This window comes from Thermobia domestica, chromosome 3, assembly GCF_964235325.1.
Source record: "Thermobia domestica chromosome 3, izTheDome1.hap1.1, whole genome shotgun sequence".
NCBI lineage: Eukaryota > Metazoa > Arthropoda > Insecta > Zygentoma > Lepismatidae > Thermobia > Thermobia domestica.
In genome coordinates this window covers 280,720,874-280,745,204 of record NC_137456.1, presented here as the reverse complement: position 1 = coordinate 280,745,204, position 24,331 = coordinate 280,720,874, and the positions used below count along the sequence as shown (strand labels likewise).

The 24,331-nt window shown below is 36.3% G+C and overlaps 1 protein-coding gene across 3 annotated transcripts in view; it reads right to left on the bottom strand.

Moving 5' to 3' along the window:
- Positions 1-9,709, bottom strand: part of LOC145681092 (piRNA biogenesis protein EXD1-like) — a 49,669-nt gene extending 39,960 nt beyond the window's left edge. For all 3 annotated transcript variants that reach the window (XM_081752474.1, XM_081752476.1, XM_081752475.1), the window contains exon 1: positions 9,571-9,709. The gene's annotated coding sequence lies outside the window, so the exon portion shown is untranslated. The remainder of the gene's footprint in view (positions 1-9,570) is intronic.
- Positions 9,710-24,331: the final 14,622 nt, after the last annotated feature.

Here is a 24,331-nt window from a genome sequence, read left to right as displayed (position 1 = left end):
AGAAAACAGGCATATTGTAGAGATTAATAGGATAATAATAAGAATCGATATTAATAAAACAAGAACAAGGCAGTCACTGGTTAGTATAAACTTTTTACTATGCATAATATGTAAATTTGACAAATTTAAGAGGGTTTTTTTTTCTAATAGTAAAATGTCAAAAGGAAATAGATTTTGATACCAGACCGAATATATTGTGTAACCGTGTCTGTTTTGTGTGTGAATATACCTTTCGCTTTAAAACAAAAGGTGATCATATTAATACAAAGGACAACAATAGCTTATTTCAGTTCTATTTTGCAGTAAGACTTTCTATTTACAGGGCTTTTCGAGTACGAAGAACTGAACAAAAGTGTATTTTGTGAATGGTATAGCCAGTACCTTGTGTAAGGGAAGAGAGCGAGGAGGAAAAGAACGAAAGAAAAAAGAAAGGAAAAATTACTTGGAATATTACTAGTATGTACTTATATCCTCTTTCTGCTTTAAGAGGTGGTCCTATAATGTTACTCATGTTAGGAAAATATATGTGCACATATATAAAATGGAAGGGAAAAAGTAATAAAAAGTGCTCAAAATCAAGGAAAAACAGGGTTTATTTTTGAAAATTTTCTTACGCTTCGCGCCAACTATGGTGGCACTTCGCGGCTGGTATGTCGACCTCACTCATATGTATAGGGGCGCCATCATGTACTCTCATCCCGAGGGAAATATATGCGCACATGTATAAAATGGAAGGAAAAAAGTAACAAAAAGTGCTTTAAATCAAGGAAAACCCGGGGTTATTTTGTAAAATTTTCTTACGCTTCGTGGCTGGTATTTCGACCTCACTCATTCTATGGGGGCGCCATCATGTAGTCTCGCCCCGAAGAAAATATATGCGCACATATATAAAATAAAAGGGAAAAAGTAATAAAAAGTGCCCAAAATCAAGGAAAAGCAGGGTTTATTTTGGAAAATTTTATTGCGCTTCACGCCAACCATGGTGGTGCTTCGCGGTTGGTCTGTCGACCTCACTTATATGTACGGGAGCGCCGTCGTATACTCTCGCCCCAGGCGCTGATTTTCCACGGCACGGCACTGGGGGGCACAGTAGGTTTCTGAGGAGTTGTTCGATGGGGGGAAGCTACAATGGATGAGTCAAGTCATTTTGTTAATTCCGCTGTAAAACGAAGTGCATAATTCCAAAAGTCACATTTTGGGGGCCAAACAATACGTCTGGCTGGTGAAAGCATATACTGGTGTGTAATTCACTTCATTTTCATACAGATGTGTTGCCTTTCCTACCTTATTTTTAATCCCGTAGTTGCTTCTTTCGGAAAGTTAAACAAAAATTGAAGTCTTCCTTTGTTTATAGTACGAATTTGTAAGTCAAAGCATTACGTAACCACTGTATGTTACTTACGTAGCTCACAGGGCCGCAACTATGGGAAAGCAAGCAATTCACATGCCCCGGGCGCGTGGCTGGAGGGGCGCCTAAAAGGGAGGTTATATATTAGTATTTTTTCCTGGCGGTGTTTAATACTTTTCATCAGAATGCGAAATCCTGAAATCGAAGTGGGAGAAGACTGGAGGACAGAAGAAATAAAAAGATCTGCGCACTTCTTCTGAGGATTGGCTGGCGGGGATTACCTAAACTACCCATTAGTTATCAAATTAACAGTTCTACATCATGAGTGATGATAATGATCTTGAGTTGAGGTGTGAAATTGGACTCGAAACCGGGGATTGTTCGTATTCATATCTCAGATGGGGCATGGAACGGGACGAATATGAAAATAAGGTTGCTGTGAAGTTTTCCACAGGGTTGTAAAAGTGAGACTAAGATTTTCGAAACACTTGGGAATTTCAAATTTCATCCCCCCAATCTTGTAATGCTCACTACGCCGCTGTATATATATACAGTGGACTCTTTTTAATTCGAAGTCCAAGGGGACACGAAAAAACTTCGAATTATCCAAAATTCGAATTATCCAACAACATTCATTTTCATATATATAACAACAAAGAAACCAAAGTACCGTGCATCAAAAACATATTCATATGGTGTAGACTTTACCTTTAAAGCAGCTTATTATTTGCGTGATCGAATACCGCAAACTAACAAACGACATTGACTTCACATAATTCAAGCTACGTGTACAATGAAAAATATATTTATGTACAACACTACAACATACATTGAATAGCCCAAACAATTAAACACCAGTAACAATTTGAATATTCTGTTCTCACTTTTAAGAAGTCGTAAACGTCATTTGCTTGAATTTGATTGTTTTTGTACGTTCAATAAATCTTGAATTTCATGTATTGCGTGAAATGCGATACTAATAACATTTGGTTGACTTTATCAATAATTCATCTTAAATTTTCAACCAATTCTGAAACAAAATCAGACTGCCACACATTCTCTATCTTTACTTCTTCCCCACTTTCATCTGTATCATTACATAGATTTTCTGTATTACTCTTCCCTATGGCTGCATCTGGATAACTGAAAACACGTTAAAGCTGTCTTTCTCTGTTTACATCTGTCCAACATTAAAAATTTTCAACTGTATTTACTTCGAATTATCCAAAACATAGGTTCAGAAGTTCGATTTATCCACGAATTTTTACTGTTGTTTTCAATACAGTTTTCAAGGGGAATGGACTTCTGTTCGAATTATCCAATATTTCGAATTATCCAAGTTCGAATTAACGAGACTCCGCTGTATATATATCCAAATGCGTACGAGGGTCGGGGAGTAAGTCATGGCAACCCCATAGTATTTCGACAATTGGAGGCTGTACTAAAAATGTATTATGTACAAATGAAAGAGTATGCATGATGAATATTTTGTAGTAGGAATCATAAAAGAAAATCCAAGCAACCCTGTGATATACACATGTATGCATGCACATATGTAGAGAAACTCATCTCATTATGATGAACTCCCAAAATACGTAATAACCCAGTAATTTTAAACGATATGCAAATGTGGACAGAAAATGCAGACTGCGGAATGAAGCCGGTACTTTATCCTCTGGTCAATAGATGGCTCTGTGTGTTGTACTGGTTGAGCACGGCGCACTGAGAAAACAGTCGTGAGCCAATTGTGGTATAAAATGGAAGTGACAAGAGTAGAACAGCGATCTTACATCAAAGGGACCGTTCTTCGGGGTAAAAATACGAAAGAGTGTTACCAAGAATTGGAGAAAGCGTTAGGAAATAATGCTCTGCCATATCGAACTGCCGTAAGATAGGTAGCAGGTTTTCAGCGAGGACACCAAGCAACCAGCGATATGGAATGGTCAGGTTAGCCTGTGAGTATGCGGGCCGATGTTCAAGTGTCGTGTTGGAACATGTGTTGGAGAATGAGAAAGGTAGATGCTGGGCGAATTAGAGACGGAGACTGGGATTGAGAAACACACCACCCATAAAATTTTGACGCTAGATCTGAATCTACGTACAGCTGCATCGAAATGGGATTCATATGCCCTTACGGAGGTTCAAAAGTGGACATGATATGCAGTTTGTTCCGATCACCTATAGCACCATAAGAATGAAAGCAACAAATTTATTTCCAAGATCATCGCCGTGGATTAATTCTGGGCCAGGGCCTGGGAACCTGAGTTGAAACCGCAGTCCTCAGAATGGAGATACCCCGGATCACCGCGTACGCAGAAGTTCCGGCACGAATTCCTCACCCACGTGATTGATGGTAATTGTAGCATATGTCACTTTGTTCTTCATGGCACCACAGTCACATCAGCGTATTATAAAACCTTTCTTCAGCGACATCTACAATATGCTGTTCGAGAGAAGCGTCCAGATCTACTGCATAATACAATCACACTGCATTATAATGCAAAGCCACATAAGATAGCTTGTGTACAGGGCCTTCTGCGCCAACAGGGATGGCACACAGCGTATTCACCGGATTTATCAGTGTGGTTTTTACCTCAACGCCAACCACTGCGTGGTAGATGATATGCGACCCGCCTGGACATTGAGAAATGCTGTGCACCAACAGATCAATCGTTTCAGCCATCATGCAGAGGATGGTGGTGCCGACGGCATTCGATGTCTTCCACATTAATCGCAGAGTGCTGTGGACAATGCGGGGGATTATTTTGAAGGTTTATAATGAGACGAATTTTTGAAACATGTGCATTAATACACAGAGTTGCTTGCGTTTCCTTTCCTAATTCCTACCAATAAAATATCCATTATGGATACTCTTTCAGTTATATATAACACATTTTTAATACAGTCTTCAATTGTCGAAATATTACTGGGTTGCCACGAGTTACTCCCCAACCCTCGCATATTCTACTCTCCAATAACATATGCAATAGTTCGTTGTATACAACAAAAGTATCTGTGTTCTTTTTAATTACTAGATTTAATATCCAGAGCCATGGCTAGAGATTTCGGCGCACCGGGCGAATAGAATTCGGGGCCCCCTACACTAACCATAACAAGCTTTTTATGTATATAAGCAGCTTTTGTTGTTATACTACGCTAAACTTTTATCAAACTTGATGATCTTGAAGTTTTGCTGGCGTCTATTAATCCAATAAATCTGCAACAGCCGAACACTGCATACAATACAATCATACGGCGATGTGGGACCAAATTGAAGTTCTGAAGAAAAGCAAACAGTTCTGGGCCAGGAAAATACATGAAGCTCTATTCATTCGTACACACAAGTTCTCCATCAACAGAGACGAAGATTATCATCTACCTGACATCTGGCTTCAGCTTCGCAGTACAAAAAAACAGCCAATCAGAGAACAATTTCCACCGGCAACATTAGAGCACGCTGTTGGCCAATAACAACATCCAATAGAAACACAATTCCCCAAGACTACAATATAAATTGTACGACCAGCACACTCCAACCCATAGCTCCGAAGATGTTACCGCTGTGTGGTAACGAAAGCTCAGCACAGCAACATTCTCTTTGGCAGCAATTCCGAGAACATTGGATTAACTTTATCAAACTGATTGGGCAGACTATTGCAACAACAAAAAGCGATCATTATGTATTCTTTTACAAATAAGAGCTGTTTTCAAGAGGCTTATTTTGGACTTTTTGTTAAACTTCGCAAAACTACCTTTGGTTGTATACAAATCCACTTGGAGAACAGTTATGGAAGGTTACAACGTTTGATACTATCGATAAGAAATTAACTGTTATACACTAGAAACTATATGTTCGAAATGGGTGACAACATTAATTTCCAGTAATAATTGTAAACTTATGTAATTTTAAGTTTTACGTCCCACGTTTATGCCGGCTAGGCTACGGGAGACGGTGATGATGAGAAATGAATGAAATGGTGGAAGTGGAAGAAAACGGGAGAACCCCGAGGAAACCCACGCACATGGTGTTTGTCCACCACAAAGTTTTGTAATTTTATTCCCTATGTGACCACAAATAGTATTTTAATTCCGATTCTTTTAATATTAGCAATTAAACGGGTTGAATTTGTTAATTATAGATATTCTTTTATTACTCTTAATGGTCGATGGTATGATATTGTTTTAAATGTACGTGCCCCAACAGAAGATAAGGATGACGATATAAAAGACTGTTTCTAAGTAGTAGTAGTAGAACGGCTATTTGACCAACTCCCGCGATACTATATGAAAATTCTTTTAGGGGATTTCAATGCGAAGATAGGATGAGAGGATATTTTCAAACCGATTATAGCGAATGAAAGCACAAGGAAAGTAATGACACTGGCGTTAGATTCGTGAACTTTACAACATCCAAAAACCTTATCGTGAAGAATATAAAATTCTCACATCACGAAGAGTGTAAAATTCATAAATACACATCGACCTCGCCAGATCGAAGAACACACAATTAATTACGTCTTAGTAGATAGAAGAAGTCAATCTAGCAAACTGATGTTCGGTCGTTCAGAGGACCTGACTGTGACACTATGTTCAATATCTGTAGCAGCGATAATAACAGAGATTATCGTTGAGTAAAAGGAATATTCAACATCCGAAAACGGAGAGGTTTAGTTTAAAGAAATTAGAGGAAAACCAAGCGAGAGGGGAACACCAGATTGAAATGTCGATTTTCGGTTTTAGAAGGTTTCGAGAACATTAGTGCTGAGGATACTTGGGTTCAAATTAGGGATAGCATTAAAATTTCAGCAACAGAAAAATTGGGGCATGCGGAAATACGTAGGAACAAACCATGATTCAACCAGGAATGCATGAAACTAGTGGAGAAGGGAAAACAGGCAAAACTGCGCTGGCTACAAAATCCAAACGATATAACTACACAAAATTTCGATGACATCAGACGGGAAACTTGCAAAACGTTTAGAAGAAAGAAACGCGATTTTTGAAAGTTAAAATTAATGAACTTGAAGACAATAGTTATATATATATATATATATATATATATATATATATATATATATATATATATAATAAAAATAAATAAAAAAAGTATTGGAGACATGTATAAGGGCATCAACGAATTTAACAAAAGCTATCAATCTCGTGCGTATATATTAAAGAGAGACGACAGAACAGTTGTCACTGATACAGATAGCATGTTGAATAGATGGAAAGATTTCTTCGATGATTTGCTTAACAAAGCCTCAGCCAAAAAGTAATCACTATAAAGAAATTAAAGAAACACAAATCTCCGGATATAGACGAAATTCTGGCTAAGCTAATTTTAGTTAGAGGGGAAAAACTGTAGAACAAGATATACAACCTCATTTTCCTTATCTGGAACGAGGAGGAATTTTCAGAAGAGTGGAGTGGCAAGAATGAATAATTGTTCCAATTCACAAGAAAGTCGATAACGTGGATTGTAATAATTACCGAGGCATTTCTCTTGTCAACATCCCATAAAATACTCTCAAACATTATATCAGCAAGATTGATCCTTTATGCAGATGAAATTATTGGAGATTACCAGTGTGGATTAGGATAAAATCAACCAACTATCGACCAGATATTTACCATTCGACAGATACTCGTAAAAACGTAATGTACTCCGTTACATCTGATTTTAGAAAGGTTACGTTTCTATTAGGAGAGAAAAATTATACAACATTCTTGCAGAGTTTGGAATACCCAAAATGCTTGTTAGATTAATTACGATGTGTTTAAATGAATTCCAAAGTAAAGTCCGGGTAGGAAAATTCTTATCCACGAGCTTCCACGACGAGAATGGCCTGAAACAAGGAGATGCGTTGTCGACATTATTGTTGAACCTTATTCTAGAGTACGTTATAAGGAAATTCAAAAATAGCAACCAGGGCTAGGGCTGAATGGTATTCACCAGGATATAGTGTATGATGATGATGTAAATCTGATAGGGGAACAAGAGAAAGAAATGCAGAGGCCTTAGTAAACGCTTGCAGGTTTAAAAGTAAATGCAGAAAAAACTAAATAAATGGAAGTTCACGTGGATCGTAATACTACAAATTATGGATGAGTCAAAGTATTAAATAATACTTTTGATATAGGGGATACTTTCAAGTATCTGTAATCAATATTAATATACCAAAATTATATCCACGAAGAAATTAAATGTCGACTGAAAGCAGAGAATTCGTGTTATTATTCAGTTCAAAATCTTTTGTCGTCGCGAATCCTATCGTGGAATTTGAGGCTTAAAATATATAAAATGATAATAATTCCTGTTCTGTATGGTTGTGAAACAGGGTCGCTTACTATGAAGGGAGAACGTAGACTGAAAGTATTTGAGAATAAGATTCTGAGACGAATATTCGGACCCAAGAGAAACGGGAATGGGGAATAGCGGAAACTTCATAGCGAGGAACTACATAATTTATACCGTTTACCGAACATTGTTAGAATCATTAAATCAAGGAAACTCAGGTGGTAAGACCATGTACCCAGAATGGAAGAAAATAGGAAGTTTTTAAAGTTTTAACTGGAAATCCAATCGGAAAACGACCATTACGAAGACCTAGGCTTAAGTGGGAGAACAATATTAAGATGGATCTAGCATAAATAGGAATACAAAGTAGAAACTGGATCCAGTTGGCCAAGGATAAAAGTCGATGAAGAGCTTTTGTGAATGCGGCATTGAACCTTCGGGTTCCATAGGTTATAGAGTTAGTTAGTTAAGTAGAAACCACCTTAACGGCGACTCACTGATAATCTGTCCGCTGTTCTTGGAGGGATGCGGCCCGCCAGTTGAGAATAACTGATTCAAGAAATACACTATCATTTCCGAACGAAAAAAAAAAAAAAAAAAAGAACCTACGAATTCCACACTTAGCGTCAGCACTTTTGTACAGTGGTTTATCACACATTATTTACTTGATCGATACATCTATCAGAATTACAGTTTTACCTCCAAAGCGAAGTGCACGGTAGCTTTTCACCATCGTGATCCGATTGGGTAGAAAAGCGTGATCACCTAAGCAAACTCATCACTATTACAACACTTAACACGTATTTCAGACTTTGACAATTTCCAATTTTGACAACGCGATGCGTACACTATAAGTGATTTACTCGGAACATTGTATAAGATCATATCGTCATTAATAAATCACATATAATAACTTTAAGTAATAAATAAAAACTTATTGTGACTCTTATTGAAACGTTTGAATGGCGAGCGAAGCGAGCAAGAAAATTTCTGACAAATCTATTTTTTTGCAAATCGACAACAATATTGTTTTATTAAGGACGCTAGTACTTTTACGAGGCGCCGCGTCGTTTACTCTTTTACAGTACTTTTTCTTTTTTCTTGCTCGATCGGCGCCTCTTTGCCATCAGCGCCGGAGCGCCCCCCTATCTACGGCTCTGTTAATATCAGCTGATAACGATATTCTATTTCATTATTGAATAAGTCATTTGAGTCAAATCAACTGTACTAACACTTACAACTGGGGTCCGACGCTGTTCACTAAGGATTTTGAACTGTGTTGTACAGAATTTAAACTGAATTTTATATCAGTTACTTTTCTTAGAAAGTTAATTCATTAATTATGTCTTGAACTATTATTTTCCTCTGATTTTGATCGTCAGAAGTAATTTAACATTCTATTCATTTTATACATCGGGTCATAAATGTCAAAGTTTCAAGACAACAGTTTCACATGTAATTCTGTTTAGCTCTAAAAGCTTCCGTTCTTACAAATAATGTTCTCAGAGGTATGTCTTGTAGTCTAAAGGATGCACTGAAGAACGACTATAATAAAATACTACTATGACAAAAACTAACGTTGTAGGTAAGACATTATTTCGTAACAAACCATCTTGTTTTCATCAACCTAATGCCACAGAACATGAGAGGGCAGCAGTGGTTCAGTGGTACAGCGTTTAGATTTTACGTCTGATGCGTAGGGTACGTGGTTTGATCCCAGCTCGCGTAAAGTGGGGTTTATGATAGATAAACACCGCGTCCGTAGGTTTTCTCGGGGTTCTACCACTTTCTTCATTCTCATCATCACCTACACGGCATAATCGTGGCACGTATAATTCAAAAAATTTAATTTCACTTAATTATGCACATGTTAGAATAAAATTTCAATATAAAATATGATGCTACTAGAGAACGTTATACTTACATAATCGACTTTAATCTTGCTTGGATTCCTTGCTGGGTGTGGAGTAGGCTCGATAAATGAATAGTCCTAATGCTACATGTAAAACTATCACCGACACAATAGCCGAGTACACATTACTTGGAATACTGGCCAAGCCAAGAAGTCCTGAAACAAACAATACATCTGTTCTGAGAATAAGGATGGACAGTTAAGAAAACCATGTACTACCTTATCTGCTTATTTATGGAACTTATAGCCCTTCCTATAATTTATATTCGAAGGCACATTCTAAAAACAACTTATGTTGGATTAACATTTTTCAATCATCTTATGTTTAACTTTAGCATAATTCTAACAACCATTTATTACTTCATAAACATCCTTTTCTTTGCTACTTTTCTAAAGTGTCAAACAATTGTTTCACAAAGTCAAATGTTTCATCATAAACATCTACACCGTAGAAACTATGTATCTAAGTGGGCATAAGGGAGATTCTGTTATTCAACATTATGCATTTCTGAGTGTGTTTATCTGACCATTCCACGAAACTACAGTAAAAATTACATTCGTATTTTCTTTGAGGATTCCGAAACAGGCATATTGCTTGAGGTTAACATCGGTCACGGGTGAAGGCGTAAATGATGGGTAATCCAAACTTGAAAATGTGCACGCACTCCCCCTCACCAACAAAAGAACGTGATAAGGTAAAATATGTTCCGCTTCTCGTGACATATGGCATGTAGTTTCTTTAAGGTTTTCCAGTCAACCCCATTGCTTAGAGCAGTGATGATCAATGACAATCCGCATTTGGCCCACGAGTAAAAATTAAACTTCAAGAAGAGAACTTATGTTCTTTTCTTAAACTTCATTCGTAACAAGATGAGTGTAGGTGGTCAAAATAATATAGGTGGATCAAGACTTATACGAAAATATTTTCTTAGCCTATTGGTTTATCCGCACGGTAAGTATGCGACTTTTAGAATTCAACTCATAGAATTACTTTCAAATGTTCGTAGTTCAGGTCCTATTTGGCCTAGACACATGAAACAATAAACAAGATAAAGCAGAATTCAACAGATTCAGAAAACGTATAACATACGCACATTCAGCGAAACAAGTTTCAGGGAGAAGTGCAAGGAAAGTGGAAAATGACTTCAACTATGGTTCAGATTTTGTCCTGGTGTCCAGTTAATTATAAACTCGTCATAACTGGCTTAGAATAAAGGAGTGGTTGAGAGTGGTCCCGCGTAGTGTAGTCGCTTAGGGTCTCGCCTTTGGTGCGAGTGGTCCCAAGTTCGATTTCCGGTGAGAAAATTCGGTCAAAAAGGTGTAACAGCTTTCTCAGGTCAGTCATTCAGTGGGAGGTTTTTCCTGAGTTTACTCATTCACATCAGGCAAATGCTCGGGTAATATACCTAACATCATGTATCAAGGCTGCATACTTCGTTTCCCATTCCTCATATAATGTGTTCGCTGAGGGGCATTGAAACAATGAAAAATTACAAATACAAATAAACAATGTATTATCCTGATAATATCAGAACAATTAGGAAAACAATAGTTTTATTAACTTTTAGAGGAGCAAAAGCAGGTAGTTATAATGAAAAACAAAATTGAAGGCCATAGATTCCTGTAATACCCAGAAATATTTATAAATAAATAAATAAATAAACGGAGTGGTTGGCAGTTAACGTTTTAATGTGTTGAGTTAAATTCTTTAATGACTGTTAATGTTTTTTGACTGTAGTATTGACTTAAATTCTTAATGATGACCAGTCCCTGCTTGATCTAGTGATTACAATTACACGTGATATAAGCATGCAGGTGGGGAATAGTATTACGTAATGAATATTTTGTAGAAGATAAACATTGTTTTATAAGCATATTTTCTGTCAATACACACGTTGATTAAGTAACCTGGTGATTTTTGAGGGAAAAGATATTTTGGTATGTTCATACTTAATTAGGTGTTTATTTGCCTCACAAAAAATTAAAAAATACTTTGATTTTTTGCACTTGTCAAATATCCTATTTGAATCGGTTAAAGCCGAAACGAATAAAAATGTAACAATCAAGAGTAACTTCTACTTCGATACAGAAGTATAAATTAATATAATCAGAAACACTAACCGTCAAATATATATACTTTGGCTCCGAAAAATGCTCCTACAGGCGCTGCTATTATTATAATACAATAAAAGAACACGGTCCGGAACACCAACAGCTCTGGAAGTTCCTGAAAAACAATAAATAATATGAAATAATGGCAGAGTATTAGCTATCAGGAAGTAAAACAATGATGGTGGTAGAATACAGGAGGTACATATATTAAACGGCGTGACAAACATCTTGGCATTTGAAGGCGGCGCTCCCAGTTCCCTTTGAATGCTGCTAGCAAATGAGAGGCCAGCGGTATACCACGTTTATTTTGTACACATCGACGTCTATCCTCTGCCACCTGATCGCGCTGTAGTTCGTCTGCTTAGCCATAGCCACACCCTTTAGCACTCGGCAACGTCGCGTCAGAGCTTGCGTTTTATTTGTTTAGCTGAAACGCCAAGATGTTTGTCACAGGCTTTAATACCTAATATGTCGAGATTTAACAGTAGTTATAGCATAGTTTTTAAACAAATAGGACAAAAAAAAGAGTTATTTTCGTTAGTGAATGACACAACGTAACCAATATCTTGTACAGTAAAATAAGTACTTATAGTACGTTTGAAGTCTCTAGAGCTCCCGTCTAACTCGCCTTCGGAAGCAGATTTACAGAGTTATCATCATCGTTTTTCTCTTCCACTTCTTTGGATATCCACAGAAGACGAATCACTTTCGAAGGCCGTTACATATATATATTGGAATTTCAACTAAGATTGAAATTAGTGGATCAGAAGTTAACATTAACCTGTGGACGAGGTCCAAATTGGTGTTCCCCTTGAATCTTTTCGTAGCCTTCTCTATCTTCTTCGAGATTCAATGGCTTCTTCAGAAATCTCTCCAATTAGTAAAATGGCTACTTGCACAACTACTAGTTTCTCAGTAAGAATTTTTGTGTATTGTTTGTGACATATATGAGGATGCACTCTCACATAACTCAAGTTTCTATGTAACAGGTTTGGAATACTATTATATTCATTTTGCGCCCACGTAAAATTTTTGTCATTACTGTTCCAAAGGTTTTGATCTATGTCCGTAAATGTTAAATCTATTTCAGGGTTCTGGAAGAAACCTTGAGCAGTATTGTCATCATTTGTAATACCATTACCAGACCTTGCTCATCCATAGTTTGTCCCATCTTACTCTGAAATGTGTCTTGGATAAGTTTCTTCCTCCTTTCCAACATTTCACGGACTTAGCGATGGCATGGCATGTTTTGCCACCAATCAATGATGTAACAAATAATGTAAATCACTTTGTTACTTCCCTGCTTTTTCATGCATTCTCTTTCTACCTCGGTAGCTACTTAAATGAATCCACTGGAAACAAATAGGCCTACAAAAACGGTTGATGACGAGCGTTCACTCTTCCACGCATGATCTCCTGTTTCATTATTATCCATCATATGTCATAAATGGGCTTTTGTAATTAATGCATTGTTGTACTTTTATTTAGCGATATTTCGTCCTTCTACTTCATCTGGCTAATGTCTCAGAATTTAGTTTCAACTACACATCTTTTCTTCTTTATTTAGATGCGGAAACACTGAATAAATGACTATATCAAACTTAAGAAGACATCTTTATTATGCACTCATATATCAGCCAACAGTGGCTGCTCTTTGTGCTTTCGGCAACAATACTTTTCAGGTCTAAAGTTTTCATTAGGTTTAGCATCCCTTTCAGCAGCGAGGCTAAATAAGACGTGGACATACAGCTTAACGTAGAATCCAAACCACATGAGCTCTCGCCGGGAATCGAATCCAGGTCTTCCATGCCGGCTGTACGCTAAGCGCTTAGCATCCAGGGAGCTCTCAGGTCTAAATTACGTAAATTTATACCATGAATCATCACAACCATGGAACTAATTAGATAAATAACTAGCTTTCTGACCAGAGCTTAATTATTTTTTAAACTTATTATTATTATTATTATTATTATTATTTATTTATTTATTTATTTATTAAAACTATAATAAAGTATTACAGTTTCAACAACTTAATGTTGTCTTCATCAGATACTCAATAAAAACACATATCAGAAACACAAAATACGTAACAAAAAGTGAAAGGGCTAACGCTTCCTTATTTGCTTGGAAAGTCACATTCCAATTATAATTGTATCCTGGAATAAAAGTCGATTAACAGTTCATTGGGAATTGTAAAAATTTTCAAAGTAATAACTATAGAAAGATGGGTTTAAACAGGCCACTACTTTCTACAATTCCAGTTTTCTTCTGTAACTAAGAAAACTTAGTTAAACTATAGACACCAAGGCTTACTGCAATCACTAACGCTTCGCTAAACATTTAAGTTAAACAGTAAAGCTTCAGCATTAATTGCTCTATACACAAAAACAATGACAAGCGACAATATTAAAACTTCATCGTCACCGATCGTTTCCCGATTCTATCAAGATCGTACTAAAAGTACTGTACCAGTTGGACAAACTTTTTCTGTCATACATAATCTAGACTTTTCCTCTACACAAGTATGTAATAAATCCTTCCCTTTAATGCAAGCAAATCATGAACACCAAGTACAAACAATATATTGTCATTGAGTTCGCAGTCCGTTTGACAGGCCATCAACTGCAACTACTGACAAATTTGTAACGAGTGAATAAACTGACTCGGCTAAAGAGACATGTCACAATTTACGTACATTCTGCACGAGTGGGTTGTAGTTACAACGCAATACAAAAGAGATAGTTCAAGACTATAGTTAAGTATTCCACAGTGAGTATTTCTACTTCTGATACCAGATGCGAAGAGAAAAAGGGCGGTATTTGATCTGATCTGTTAAAAGCATTTATAGCCAACAAACTTACTTTGTGTTTTTTTTTAATTTTCTGATAGAACACGAAACGTTGACGTGCCTTCATATCCTGAGACAAAGACAGTACATGAAATGAAATTTCTAGTTTTACATTCCCCTGTTATCCTTTTAGGCTAAAGGAAAAATGAAATGAAATCTTTCAGTTGAACGTTCCACGATTATGCCCTTTAGGATAAGGGAGACGATGATTAAAGCAAGTGAATGATGATGGAAGAATTGGTGGAATGAGAATGTGAGAGAAAACGGGAAATGAAATGAAATCTGAGTTTTACGTCCCACGGTTATGCCGGTTAGGCTAAAGGAGACGGTGATGATGAGTAATGAATGAAAAAATGGTGGAATGAAGAAAGTGGGAGGAAACGGGAGAACCCCGAGAAAACCCACGCACACGGTGTTTGTCCACCACAAAGTTCACTTGGCGGGGGCTGGGATCGAACCCGGGACCCCTAGCACCAGAGGTGAACGCTCTACCACTGAGCCACCGCGGCCCCGTGAGAGGAAACGGGAATACCCACGAAAACCCACAGACATGATGTTGTCCACCATACACTTACTTGGGCTGGGGGTCGAACCAGGAATTCCACGGACCAAAGGTAAGCGCTCTATCACTGAGCTCCCATGTTATTAGGATTACTGTATCCTCTTCTTGACTCTGTTCTGGATGTGAATGAAGTACGTGATATTAAACGAACTTTCGACCATTACTGGATGTCTGGGCTGCCTTTTGTTAAGAAGTATGGTGAAGATATGGACAAATTCCAATACGTATTAAGTTCTTTGAGCTTTGAAGATAATCGGAGGGTGCAAGATCAAGACGATTCTAGCTACAAGACGTCAAAAATACACACGGTAGGAACTTCATATTCAATTCTTCAAGAATATTTATCTGTGGATGGCATTATTGTGAATTTAAAATATATAGATTTTTAAAAATCGAATCTTACTGCGTCCAAATACACTTTAAATGTATTAAATTATTTCAACAGGGTGTCTACTAAAATTCCAAAACGAAATTTCGTAACCTTTTCTTTGCCAAACCATACAATTTAGTAACATTCTCAAGAGCGAATTCGGTTGCGAATTAGGGCGACTTTTCATGTATGCGATAGAAGCGTGCTTTGCTTGCGATTTGGTAGCGTCTAAAGCCGACCATAGACATTTTTGATGGTGACTTTTGACGTTTTATAGAACAAAATGTTTTAGTTTGTATGCATATTTGTACACAGGAAAAAAATCGAGACCCAAAAGCTAAATCTCGTGACTTTTTCTTGACTTTTATGACCGTTTTTTGATTTCGTGACTGACAGACACCCTGCTCAATCATCGTCAGTAGGTCTCTGAAACTCACTTGGAATTATTTCTTTTCTCTCCGATTTCATTTTGCACTTTTTTTTTTGTGCCCACTTTTAAAAAGCGATGAGGCTTAAACTCTTGTTAATGTAAATACTTTGAACTACGAACTTCTCTGGTAAAAAGAACAAACGTAACGTACACTACATTCTATTAGTAATTATAATGTAAAAAATAGTTTCGTAAAATAATGTTCAGTGCTTTAAAAAACACTAAACTTACTGTTGTGAATATAAACTTATGAGATTACATGCTTTTTCAACTTGCCAATCATTCAGAATTTCAATTAAGGTTAGTGTAAAGGGACAAGTTTTGCCGATAGATGTCACTACAGTCTTCGTATCTCTGCCATGTATTTTTTTCCTTTCACGAAAATTTACAATTTCTTTTACAAATTTCAACGTAGACACTTCAAATTTTTCGAGAAGGAACTTCATAACCTATTAAAGGGAACAACCCGTGCCGATTTTTTATTTAGAATTTTCTTCATTGTTGAAACAGTTCCAGTTCCATTATTAAAGGTTTGGATATCCATTTCAACAAACAAGCTACTTCAACACTGAATAAAATTCTAAACAAAAAATCAGCACGGATTATTGCCTTCGATAGACTATGAAGTTACTTTTCTAAAAATTTGAAGTCTGTAGGTTGAAATTTGTAACAGAAATCGCGAATCTTCGTGAAAGGTAAAAAATACATGGAAGAGATATGAAGATTGTACTGCCATCTATCGACAAAACTTGTCCCTTTAATCAACCTTAAGCAACAGCTATATACTAAATTTTCTTCTGTTTTTGCTAGCTACTCACAAGTGTTTATCAATGTTGAACATAATTCTACAAAAGTAGTTCTACATTATCTTTGATACAAAAGAATTTTAGTGTTAATTATTTGCAGCTGTAGGTCGTTCAAAAGAAGAGTTGTTTCAGTACTAGGGATTCACATTAACAAAAGCTAAGCCTCATCATTCTTGAAACTGGGCACACGAGAAAAAGAAAGTTAAAAAGCATCCACATGGTTTCTCCAAAGCTACTGACAAAGGCAACAGACATTGCTGAAATAGTTCAATGCAATGAAACTGGATTTGGACGCCGTAAATTGTTACGTTTTCTACAAATCTTCGAACTTCAAATACTTGGAACAAGACTTTTCTATCCCCATTTTTAAACTTAGAGATACAGTGATTCGGCATGACTGACAACGTTGTCTCTTCTTGTATGAAAGCACTGCTTTTGTGTTTTACATTTCCCATAAATTAGCATTTCCTACGATTATCTCTTATAGTAAATTCAATGTTGCTATCTCAAATTTGACATTTTCATGTATTAGAATCATAGGTACAATCCAACGTTAATATGGCTACTTTTATTCTATTCTAACCTAGAGAAATACATTTTTTTTTCTTTTTAATAAAGCTACTTGAGTTTACGAATAGGGAACTTGTGATTGGAGCCAAGACGGGTGCAATGTACTAAAATTCCAATATTACTCTCCTAACATGCCGTCTTGATTGTACAAAACTCTTTGAGGTATATACTTTTTCTTGGTTTATTTCGAGTGTAACTGCCCTTCTCAGCATAGAGGTTATACGAGGCGTGAGCCTTAAGTTTAAAACGAAATCTGGATTTTATGAGATCCGCGTCGAATCGAAGTCTAGATTCCTATACCCACGGAAACAATGAAAGCTATAGCACTATGAGTTAATTACTGAGAAAACTATTATTATTATTTTCCAGATATGTAGTTTACAAAGAACAAGAGAAAGAGAGAACCATGAGAATGAAAGAATAATCCCTAAACAACGTTATCAAATTGTGAAGTATCTAGGTTTGGAGTTATTTATTTATTCAAAAAAAAAAAAAAAAAATAAATAAATAAAATAAAATATTTAAACATTTAAAAGATAGCGTCTCCATACAGTCATTTAAAAGTTGAATATTGACATTACTTCTTTGTCTATTTGCGTTGAAGCTTCTACCGCTCTACGAGAATGTGTAAGTCCCAACACCTTAAACACAACACCAAGCGTCGAAATTCTATGCCACATAAATTCACATTCACGTTGTATTTATTGTACTTACTGCAGCCAGTTCCTTGATCATCATTACAGCATTAGCAGCAATGTTTTTAATTTGTGATACGGCTTTGATTTATCTGTAAACAAAATAATACACTTCTATATTTAAATTAAATGATTAGTGAAGCCTTGTCTTTGTTTTAATAATACATATTTCCCAAAAGTAAATAATTTAAGAAAATATGCTAGAAACTTTGTATGTAGATTATCTTACCGTACCATCCATTTATATATTGTAAAGAGAGAGTTGTTGTTACTATCTACAAGTATTTTCAATTTAAAAACAGTAATGAACTACTGCAAAAACTTTTAGTTTTATAAGCTTTCTTGTTCTTCAAAATTGTGAAGAATCACTGAAATAAAAAGAAAAAAAGTGTATAGAATATCACAATCAATTGAAATTGCACAACTTGTAAAACTGAAATCTACCTAAAGCTAACACAGAAGCTCTTAGAAACAATATGCTATTCGGAAAGAAAGGAAAAAATATATTTCCTGTAAGTGTTATTTAGCACCATACAAATCTTACCTTAAAACCTATCATCTTCTTTAAAATGTGGCAAAGTACATTCAAATGGCTTGGCCAAGAATCTTGACATGACACTAAAAGTGCCTTACGTCGAAAGAACGTAGCTGACATGTACAAATGAATATCTATATAATGAATCCGTAATGTAGATCCTATACAAGTGTATCCTCTTTCTAATTTTCAATTTGTTCCATTAGCTTTCCTATTTATCCTTGCTCTATTAGCTTCATGGACTTGCTGATGGTTCTCGAATCCTGAGTTTGAGGGTGCAAACAAAGGAACTACTTGTTTTATACAAATGTATTCTGTATCTCAAACTACGATTTTAAAATTTTCTATGTTTATACTTAAAGATTCAACATAAAGAGTAAATCATTCCAAGAACTTACGTTAAAAACATATAAAACATTTATTGCTGCAAAATCTCTATAAAAAGCACATTTTTAAGTAGTTTTAATCAATTTGTAATTGTATATATCAATGTTAGAACTTTATGTCACTGTAACAGAATAGCAGAAATCATCATCAAATAAATGCCCACAAGCCCTATCAATCCCTTTGACTTTGAAATCAAGTTAAGCAGGTCCGGTCATAAGAAAGATCGGTGACCGTCCGTACTCTCCAAATGATATTGGCATTGTGGCACCCACCCAGCGTCGTAAGGAGCTACTTGAAAGAAAAAACTAGCTTGAAGTGAAGGACGCTTTTTTAATTTTCTTTTTTCTATTGACTTTTGCCTCGAGAAATCACATTTATAGTTACACGCTTAAGCTCTCCAAAAGTTAATCTGCACCAAGGGACGCAAGACCTCTAATGCTTCGAACACAGTCGATTATGTTAAAAGTCAGGAAATGCTGTCCTATTTTAGGTATCTATAGATTTTCAAATTTACAGAAGAAATGTCGAAGGTTACTTCAAAAGAGGAATGCATAAGTAATCAAAACACTGGGTGGGCCAGACTCAAAGACAATTTTTGATCACTAATTACCAATCAATCTAACACCACATGGAAAAATGAGGGAGTACATTTTGGTGTCGATAGATGGAACCATCTTACGGCATGCTGGGAACGAGGCCAATACTCTGCTTACTTGGTGCACATTAGAAAAACAACATGGCCGGAAGACGATTGTCTATCGAGTAGCGTGTAAAATGTGTGTATCTTTTCTCTGCTACCATCTATGTATTAGAAAGAAGTTCAATATATGATGTTGGAAGAGTTCGGACGACAGCAATCCAGAGGGACTCAATCACTCGAATAAATATAAGCAGTTTGATGAAGCTGCCAGTGCTTTGAATCCCAAGAACCCCAGTCAACGATTTCCAGTTCCCGGGAGCGTTGGTGTGAGGCGGTGTGATGTACGAAGGTATGATTCGCCCGTTTTTCCTGGAAGGTCTACAGTTACTGTGGGAAACTGTCATCCTAGAAATTCATAGGCATCAGAACTTTCAAGAATTGTGGTGGCAGCAAGACTGAGCTCCACAATACTATGCCAAAATTGTTCGGATGTTCTTGCAAGAATATTTTCTCAACACTGGAGTGGCCACCAGATCACTCAACATAACCTCACCTGACTTTTTCTTTTGAATCACCTCAAAAACAAAGTGTATGCTAATCCTATTGTACGGTAGAAATATATAAAAAAAATATGTATATGATCAGAAAAATCGACTCATAGATATTGCGATCAATGCAGAGAAAGAGAGAGATGATGAGAAAAAAGGACCCAGTATATTGAAAAGTTAAGTATATAAGCCATCAAAGACATGCGAAGGAGAATGACCAATGAAGACGGCAACATACCAGCAGATGTCAAGGAATCAGGATACAATGCAACGAAAGTACTGACTTTACTTATTAATAACATTTACCTGAGTGGAGAATAATCAAAAGATTTTGTTCATGTTACAATGATCGTATTACCCAAGAAAAAGCAAGCAAAGAAGTGCAGTGATCCCAAAACCATTAGCCTTATTTCAGAACACGCATAGTGAACACGCGGCTGAAAAGTAAGACAGAAGAGGTATTGAAGAAAAGCAATTTGGATTTCGGAAAGGAAAAGGCAACAGGGATGCTAATGGGCTGATGAGAATATCAGAACGAGTTCTTGACGTAAAGGAAGAGTTACGTTTGTGCTTCATCAAGTGGCAAAGCTTTCGACGACATCAATTGGACCAAACTATTGAAAATATTTAAAGGAATTGGGGTCAACTAGAGAGACAAGCGACTCATTCGCAGACTATACGTAGAACAGTGAGTGAAGTTGTGCTTGAACGAAGGTGAAACCAATAGTGCGGAGATTCGAAGAAGAGTCGAAAAAGGATGTAGTATGTCGACCTAATTATTCAACATTTACAGTGAATATTTAATGAAGGAAATATTAACGGAAATTGGAAATTTCAAGATTGGAAAACAGATAATTAATAAGATCAGGATGCAGATGATACGGTTATTATAGCTAGAACCGAAGGAGGATTACAGGAGATGATTGACAACGTAGTTGACACTGGGAAACTGTATGAAATGGAAATCAACATCGAAAAGTCGAAAGTTCCCGTGGAAACGCGCTCTTACAGGTGAGGGTAGAACAAAGAGAACTTGAAGAGGTCAGTAATTTTAAGTGTCTGGGACATATTTTGACGAAAGACGCTTACTGCAACAAAGAGATCAGGTTAAGAATTGCCATAGCGAAAGAAGCATTCAACAAGAAAAGATCACTCTTAACAAGCAGGTTTAATATTGAACTTAAGAAGTTGGTCAAGTGCTATATATGGAGTATTGGACTGTATGGTTCAGAGACTTGGACATTACGAAAGTTAAAGATAAAATGGACAGAGAGCAACAAATGAATAAGTTGTAAAACCGATAGCAGAGAAGAGGGCGCTTTTAGCCAGCATCCTTCGTAGGAAGGTCAATTGGATTGGACACATCTTGCGAAGAAATTCTCTTCTTCCTACTGCAATAGGAGGAAAAAAGGATGAAAAGCGTGGAATGGAAAGAAGAACGACACCAGTGATCAGTGATTTGAAGAACAGAAGAAAATATTGGGATTAAAAGAAGAAGCTGAAGATTGAGAAATGTGGACGAAGCATTTCCAGTCCCAAACCTAAAAATAATAGTAGTAATAAATAAATAAATAAATGAATGAATTAAAAAAAAAACTCAGTAGGCTCAGAACCTGCCAAAAGGCAGAATATTTAATAATAATAATAACCCTATTGACAATGAGCAAGATCTGCGTGAAGTCCAATCATACAGTACCTAATACAGTAATCTTTCATATGCAACAGTCCCTCATTTTAACTGTTCTAAAGCACTTGTAACGCCTTGATACTAATAGCGCTAGTCTTGTACAAAATACAACGGTAACTTCTTAGTATTGGGGAGCCAAAATTGGAAAAAAAAATGATTGTTTGTAGGAGAAATAAGGTGATAGTGATGTTTAAGTAGTCAAGAAAGTATCATACACAATTTTTTTGAAGGTAGTAGGGGATCAGGACAAACCGTAAAGGTAAGTGGAAGTGATTGCCCATTATAATGTCTAGAACACAATTCAACGAACCCCTGGGGGGATTCTAACCCGTTTCTACTACTACTACTGTTACTCTTAGTTCTACTACTACTACTACTACTTCTTACACTATGGGTCCAAATTTAACGTATGAAACCCTAACACGACCGAATCGGAATGCGATATCGCAAAGGAAAGTAGGTGTAAAAGCTGGCCCCCTAAAGCTAAACAAAAAGCAATATAATATATTGCTTTTAGTATAAAAATGTATTTCTTACAAACATGTTTTTGTACGCAGAGTAATGAATTTAACCTGTATATCTTGTAAAATGTGTTTAAACTTGACAATCATGGAAATCACGGTGCAGTATTACTATACGGATCCACAGATGTAAAATGCACGGAAAAATTTGAGGAAGTCGTTAATTTACCCATTTATGTCGAGAACAGATCCCAACCAACACCTGCGGGGTTCTAACCGATCCTACTATTACTACTACTACGGCCTATGTTTAGCAGAAGGGGTCCACCTCTTTTCTCTAAAAAATGTTACAATTGTGGCAATTTCTGTTCACATTCGGATAGTTTAGGGTAGGGTTGGTTAGTTTAAGTTAGGTTAGGCTAGTTTAGGTTACGTTAGGTTAGTTTAGTTTTACAGGAGAAATGAATGATGCAAGTACTTAGACGTAACCAAATCTAACCTAACCTAACAAACTAACCTAAGCTAACCTAATATTAGTAGAAAATAAGCGAAATTCTATCATTTTTTGGAAAATTATGCGGGAGCCCTACACTAATATAACATAAACTAAACTAACCTAAACTAATCGAATGTGAACAGAAATTACCAAAATTGTAACATTTTTTAGAGAAAAGAGCTGGACCCCTTCTGCTAAACATAGGCCAAAAAAACACCAAAGTGTATCGCATTCGGTTATATTTTGTTGGATTACATTAAGTTGGATCCGCCTCCACACACAGTGCCGCTAACATCAAAAACTTTCAACAAGTACAACCACTTTCTTAACTTTTACTATTCCCCTTACGGTAATAGTATACATGAGAACCCCCTGATCTGCGTTTCTTCTGTGTTCTATTACCACTTCTACATGAAATACCATAAATTTAATACGTAGTGCAATAGTAAGAAGTATCTATGTGCACAAGACGAGATATGCGTTAAATGCCCCCCCCCACACACACACATAGTCATAGATAAAGTACAAGGGCACTACACATGCAGATATAAAGTACAGGTACGTTATTTTTTATTTTCGTATCAGTCGATAAGTAAATAAAAGTCGCTTTGTTACCCCCTTTGTAAGTTCGTACATACTCAATGAATAATCCCTAAAAGTATGAGCGTCCTTCTCCTTCGGGAACTGATGCAGCTTCATGTATACTATATCCCTCTTTCTATCTGACAAACAAACAAATCCTCCAATTGACCCCGGTAAATTTCCTAAAATTGGTACGGCGTTACGGCACTTAACCCCAACTTAATGTAGGCCCAATCCAACCAAATGTAAAGAAACGCAGTACATTTTAGTACTTTTTTCTTTTTTTTTTCGATTTCGAAAATGGTCCGGCGATACAGCAGTGATACCACTACTACTAGTTATACTATGGGTCTGTATAGTAAAACTGAACGGAAATTAATTCCCTATCCGTAACATATGCGCCTAGTACGAGTGCATTTCATAATTAAAGAACTGCATAACTCATGAATTCATGTAGGCCTATAATCCCCTAATTGGGACTGTACGCAGACAAGATGTGAGTAATGAATCTCCAATATGATCTTTGTTCTCAATCTACATCAAATTTACTTTGTCGTTTATGAGGAATAAAGATTTCCTGATTCCTATCCCATTTCCTGAAAAACAAGTACAAGGGTACATAGATTAATTCTCCTTGAGAATTAATTACAAATATTTTTCGGTGATAATTCTATTTTAAAATGTACTCTATTTAGTGCTAATTAGGAATTTACTTTGACTACTCACAATCAGTTATATTACAATATGAATACGTTTCACGCCTTACCACTCTATAACACAAACACAATCTTTGAGAACTAAGCTTTCGGTTTTGAGAACAACTAGGCTATCACATGACCAACCAGCCAGATTAGAGCTTTGGACACCCATTGTACAGAAATGGGATAGAAAAAGAGGCGTGTTTTATTCAATGAAGGGTTAGTAAATATAAAGCGTCGAGGAATGATATGCATGTATCCTTTTTATGACACTTAGTTACAAGAAATTTCAGTGCAACTACTTGTATTTCTTTGCACCTGTGTAAAATTTTAGCAAAAAGAACGA